Raw genomic sequence first — 6,313 nt, 5'->3', positions numbered from 1 at the left:
TATCTATTTTTTATGTGACTAACTAGGAACTTGCTGAATAGTTGTGCTGTAAATTAGTTTTTCTGGTATCTATATCAATGAACAAACAGTATTAAATCTGCAATACAAAAAAAAACATGATTGGAAGTGTGAATAAATAAAAAAAAATCCCTAAAAGTAAAATTTACATATAGTGTAATAACATGAAAATCTCTTTAATTCATTCTCTTAATGTATTGCATACTTTAATGTATATCATTTCCTATATTACATATACTGTATCAGGTCAATATTGCAATGTTCCTCCAAGTAAGCTTATCTTTAAGTGTTTCTACATACTATCAAAATGTGTCAATTATTACAGTTCTATACAGTTATTACAGTTCTATACAATAATTTCAGAATATACATATATATAAAATGTAGTAGTTCAGGTGGGTAGCTGCATCAGCATGCATAGGCTGCAAAGGAACAATAGGTTTATTCCATGCTGAAAAAAAGAAAAGAGAAAACACGTTTCGGCCGTGGAGCCTTCTTCAGGTATAAAATGCTGTGTATATATACTGCATATATACCCTATACTGGGGAATTTAAGTGAGAGGGGCTGGATTATTTTTTGTGTATTGGCCTTCTCAACAAATGAGAATGTTTTATCTACAAGACTGTAACAACGTTTGTCCTCACGAAAATAAATGCATTTAAAACACATAAAATAAGCAAACTAAACGTTTATATCTGTCAATATTTGTATTTAAATATCTGTTAATAAATCTAGTATTGTACTTTGATTTTCGTACAGTGTAATTTCACAGCGCCTGATATTACTGTAACAGTATAACATCGCCGCCGTAGCCTGAGCATGCGCACTAGCTGTTAACACAATCAAATACGCTTGCGCCTATTTACTTTGACCTTTAACCTGGCAGTTTAAACCGCAAGCGCGAGGGAATTGTTGTGGATGTAAGTATATTATTTTCTTTTATTGGTTAAAAAAAAGTTTGTATAGCGTTGACCTGTTTACAGTAACAATGTTCGAGTAACAAAAATGTGATCAGTAAGCGATCTAAACAGTTTCGAGATCCTTACATATATTTATTGGTAGCTAGTTTCCTTGTGTTTCTATAAAGCTTGATTTTACAGTGGCCAATAACCTGTTTTTGTTAGTATTATTATTGAACTTTGAAGGTGACAGATCGAGTTTTAATATTATTAATTACCATCTACTTTGAACTCATTAGCGAAAAGCGTAGCAAACCAGAAACTTAGATGCCATGCATATTTTACAGAAACGTAGACGCACTTGAGAAAATAACGAAATAGTTTAGTATACAGTAGCTGAACTAGGCGATATTAGGTCACGTTCTGATGTTTTCAAAGAAACCAGATGCAGGAGGAATATTCAATGTTTTAATTTAATTTAATAAATACGGATTTTGATGTTTTTATTACCTCGTGGATGCACTGACAATATGCCGCTCATTTCTGTGGTACAAATTGCAAACTTATTCACTATTGGTGATCACAGTAAAAGCTTTTTTGAAAATTGAAGTTTTCTTGAAAGCTTTGCAGTCCTCCATCCTCCAGTAAACCATTTTAGCTGCAGTTCTGAGTTTATTGAAACGGAGAGGATTAGCAGTTTAGTGGATCAAATATTCGTAAAGGTAATTGTATTTTTTTGCTCTTAGCTTCAAAGGCTTATTATTTGGACGTTATGTCGCATTTCTTTCGATAATGCTCCGCTCACCTCCTGTTCTGTAGTGAAACTCTTAGAATTTCGATTTCTTGCAACACTTTTATATTTTGTGAAATGAAGATGCGTTTCACTTTTTAGTCAGAAAATAGGTATGTGAAGAGTTGGGTTTAATGACATAACTGTAGACATACGTCATAGTAATTTGAGAACTGTTAACTTCCACTCTGTAAGAAAATTGCTGTCAAGTAACCCGACGAAGTGTTCTTTGGTCTAAATGTCAAAGTGAATGACGTTTAATAAAGGATCGAAATGATAGACTTTTTTTGTGGTATGGCAAGTTAGTGTCAAGTGTTTATTTTCCCCTTTAATTAACTCTGTTAAATATGTATGCATTTTGCGACTTTAACAAGTAACAACTTAATTTGAAAGCCACTATTTTCCTTTGTTTTCAGAAAGATTATGAAATAATAATAATTATAATTAGTAATTGCTTACACTTATATAGCGCTTTTCTGGACACTCCACTCAAAGCGCTTTACAGGTAATGGAGACTCCCCTCCACCACCACCAATGTGCAGCATCCACCTGGATGATGCGACGGCAGCCATAGTGCGCCAGAACGCTCGCCACACATCAGATATCAGTAGGGAGGAGAGCAGATTAATGAACCTAATTCATAGATAGGGATTATTAGGAGGCCATGATTGGTAAGGGCCAATGGGAAATTTGGCCAGGACGCCGGGGTTACACCCCTACTCTTTTCGAGAAACGCCCTGGGATTTTTAATGACCACAGAGAGTCAGGACCTCGGTTTTGTCTCATCTGAAGAATGGTGCCTGTTTACAGTATAGTTTCCTCGTCACTATACTGGGGCATTAGGGCCCACATGGACCGCAAGGTGAGCGCCCCCTTGCTGGCCCCACTAACACCACTTCCAGCAGCAACCTTAGTTTTTCACAGGAGGTCTCCTATCCAGGTACTGACCAGGCTCATACCTGTTTAGCTTCAGTGGGTTGCCACTGCCAGTTGTGAGTTACAGAGTGATATGGCTGCTGGCATAATAGCATAAAATCTTGCTGATGTGTTGCTTAATCACAGGAGAGTCGTGATTCTGTCTATAGAGGTACTGATTACTGTTTACTTATGAAAATATTGATCAAGACCTCTACTGTTGGTGTTACTACGCCATTACACAAACTGAAAAGTGGATTGGGTAACAGACTTCCAGTGTCTCTTATTTCATAGAAAGAAGCGAAAAAGAGGCAGTTGAGGTTTATGCGGCTATTGACAATTTGACGAATGATTAAAGATACAATAAAGCCTACATTTATATATGTAAAATGACCTTGGATAGCTTGACTACTTATAATCACTGCTAAACGATAATGGAGGAAATTGGAAAGAAAAGTTAGAGAAGACAGAAGACAATGCAATACTTTTAAACAATTAAATACTTTTTAAGCAAATAAGTTTATTTTGAATTTCATCAGTGAATTTTGATACTGAATCAATGTTTAGTTGTATATATGGGGAGATTCATCAGAATCATTTATACCCTGCAATTTACAATTAACACACTTTAATTGTACTGTATGTACTAAGGACTTCAGGGGTCTCTGTATCAATATGTAGGCCAAGATAATTGTGGCCAGCTGAAACCTGCCCAACAGGTTCCACACTACAGGACCTCGCCTGTATGAAATGTGGGTACTTTCAGTGGTTGAGACAGTTGGAGAGTTGTTTCTGTCTACTAAGTTTAAGAATTTGTGTAAGTTAGGAAAACTACATGGAATCCAGTTTTGATACTTTTAATTATTATTATGATGATGAATGCAAATGTTAATACTTTCAAAAGTATACACTAAATATGTCCCTATAAAATAGGTTTTAGCTGCCTTCTTGGTACATACTGTATAGTTATTTTTGAAATATTTTCAGTAATTTTCTGTTGTTACAGTAAGCTAATGATCTTTATTTTGAAGTGTGTAATGAATATTTGCACATTTAGCTCAATTAATTTAGCATAAATTGCTACTGTTGCAAGATGCTTCTCAGTAAATTAACTTCTTTTATACCGTTGGGCTTTGAAAACAAAAAGCGTGTGTTTTGACCCATACTGTTCTGTCATCACAAAAAGACTGCTGCTGCTGCTACTAATTGGTCAGATTAACTGTACAGTCTAACATATATGTTTTTTCAATCCTGATCTTAACCAGACAAGTCAATTAAGATCAAATTGTCATTTAAAGTGACAGCCTAGAGAATATCTTTTTTTACAGCATGACCTTTACGAGGGCAGTTTGAATGAAGTATGTTGCTCAAGGGTACAGCAGTAGGATGCCACCTAGGATTTGGTCCACAGTACTCTAGTTCAGAGCTCTAACCACTGCTCCCCAAACATGCTGTGGATCTTCTATAGTATGGGTGTCTATGTTTGGTCTGGAGGACTGAGTAATCTGTAGATTTTCAAGGTTTGTTTAAAGAGGAGGCATCTGAAGAGCTGGTAGAAGTTTGTAATTTTTCCAGTTAGAAGGCAGGAACCTGCTGGTTGAGCTTGTTGGAAATGGGAATGAATGAGAATGAAAAGCTGCACACACACCAGTTTCTAGGAACAGGATTGGAAATTCCTGGTTAGTAGCTACTATAATTAATCTAAAAATGACATTTTTCAGCTTCAAAAGCTAGAGTAAAGAACGATAACATGAAACAAATGTAAGTTGCTTTCGATAACCTTGTCAGCCAGATAGATTAATAATAAAGCTGCAATTCATTGCTCTGCTGGTAATGGCATCCCACAAAAATAATCCATATGCTTTTCCTTATTTGGTCACAGCTCAAAGTTTGCTGAGGTTCAATTTCTACAAAACTGTCCTGCAGGATGGACATTTTTAAATGACTGAACAACCAATTGACAGTAATTGCTACTTGGTACATGTCTTAAGATAAACAGTGTATGTGACGTGTATGAAGCTTGTTATTATTTTGTGCCATGTTCCAAGGAATAGACATGTCAAACATGCTACCGGTCAAGTATTGAAGCCGTCTTCTGTTTACACCTCAAATGAAAAATTCTAGTCATGCTTTGTGACTTTATTTGCAGCCTTTGTCTACTGAATGTCTAGTTATGAGATCCATAACAACAAGCAACAAGAGAAGGACTTTTTTTCACAGTAAATATTGATCTTTTGCAGAATGAATATTGGTTGGCTATTTTTTATGCAACTGGTTTAGCAGTGATACTCTGCATCTTTCTTCTTAACTGTTTTCTCTAATAGGTTTTCTTTTAACTGATTGTGCTTGGATTTAGACCATGAAAACATAAAAATAATTCATAAATTGAAGTAGGAAATTCTAATCCTAATGCTTGCCCTTCTTGCGATGTGAATGGTAAATGATTCAAAAGTATAGAAATACTTATAATACTACTACTGCTAAAAAGGTTACTACTATTTAACAATGCTTATTATGAAGTTGTAGCAAAAATTGTTATGCTGTAGTTGAATTCAGAGGCTGTGGGCTTCGAACTACTCTGGAATTACCGTAGAGCCTCCATTTGTACCTGTGGTGAAAGATCATTAAAAATTGATCTGGATGCAACAAACTGCAGTGGAAAAGACAAACGGCTTTTAAAACAAGAGAATTTAATTATTTGCTACTTTAAGTCTGTATTTAGTGTCTGTATCATGTGATTGTGTACTGTATGTATCACGTTTTGTTAAATGTTTTGCTGTAAGTGCTGTTAAGAATGAAGCCTAAAACAACCCACAGATTCATAAGAGTCATGGGAGCACCTGAGTTATTATTTGCCTGCAACATAATCTGGAGACATTATCAGAGGTAAATTAATTTGCATTATAAAGGTACCATAATTGCAAGAGTTAATTAGTTTCTACTTGGAAACTTCAAGGGCAAAAAATGAACATCTTTTGATGGTAGAAAAATATAAAATACAGCAGACTGAATGTTTTTTTTCCTCCAAGCCACTAATTTAAGGCCAGCTAACAAATAATCAGACTGCAAATTGTTGGGTATATTTCCTAATCAAAATTAGTGTAATTTGCTTCTTGTTAATATGAAATGTCATGAATTTTAATCACTTACATAACTTTTTTTTTTCTGTGTGTAATTAGAGAACCATAATTTCTTATCTTTCCCATATCTGTGGCAAGAACTATGCTGTGGTTTGGGCTCAATACTGAAGGATTAAGAAGATGTTAAAATGCTGTTAACACATTTGTAGGTTCTAGTATTTAATGAAACTGGGAACATGATGTTTCAAACATCTTTGAAACCTTCAAATGTATGTGGCAAAACATGCCTTACTAGTAGGCTCTAAAAAATTAAACCTGAAGCTTAAAATCTTTTGTTTGTTAAATATTTTTTAAACAATACCATTTCTAAGAGTCCGTTAGGTTTGTAATTCTTTTCCAAACAAACATATCCTTTACACAGTGTTTTTATGTCTGAAAAAATCTCTGAGCAATTCATGCCATACTGTAGTTATTGTCATGTCAGTAAAAATGCATAACATTGCTCTAATGATTTTGGTTTGCCTTGAGGGTTTTTTTTGTTCCTGTGTCATTATTAGCCATCTGTAATTTATTCAATTTGATCATGGAGCACTGGAGACTGACTGAAGAT

At 34.8% G+C, this 6,313-nt stretch overlaps 1 protein-coding gene across 1 annotated transcript in view; it reads left to right on the top strand.

The window, feature by feature from the left end:
* The first annotated feature begins 885 nt into the window (after positions 1-885).
* Positions 886-6,313, top strand: part of pot1 (protection of telomeres 1 homolog) — a 90,617-nt gene continuing 85,189 nt past the window's right edge. Inside the window, exon 1 of the mRNA XM_088645156.1 lies at positions 886-939. The gene's annotated coding sequence lies outside the window, so the exon portion shown is untranslated. The remainder of the gene's footprint in view (positions 940-6,313) is intronic.

Source organism: Lepisosteus platostomus, chromosome 9 (assembly GCF_059453375.1).
Source record: "Lepisosteus platostomus isolate fLepPlt1 chromosome 9, fLepPlt1.hap1, whole genome shotgun sequence".
Classification (NCBI taxonomy): Eukaryota; Metazoa; Chordata; class Actinopteri; order Semionotiformes; family Lepisosteidae; genus Lepisosteus; species Lepisosteus platostomus.
Note: the sequence above shows the minus strand (reverse complement) of the source record. Positions and strands in the feature narration are given on the sequence as shown.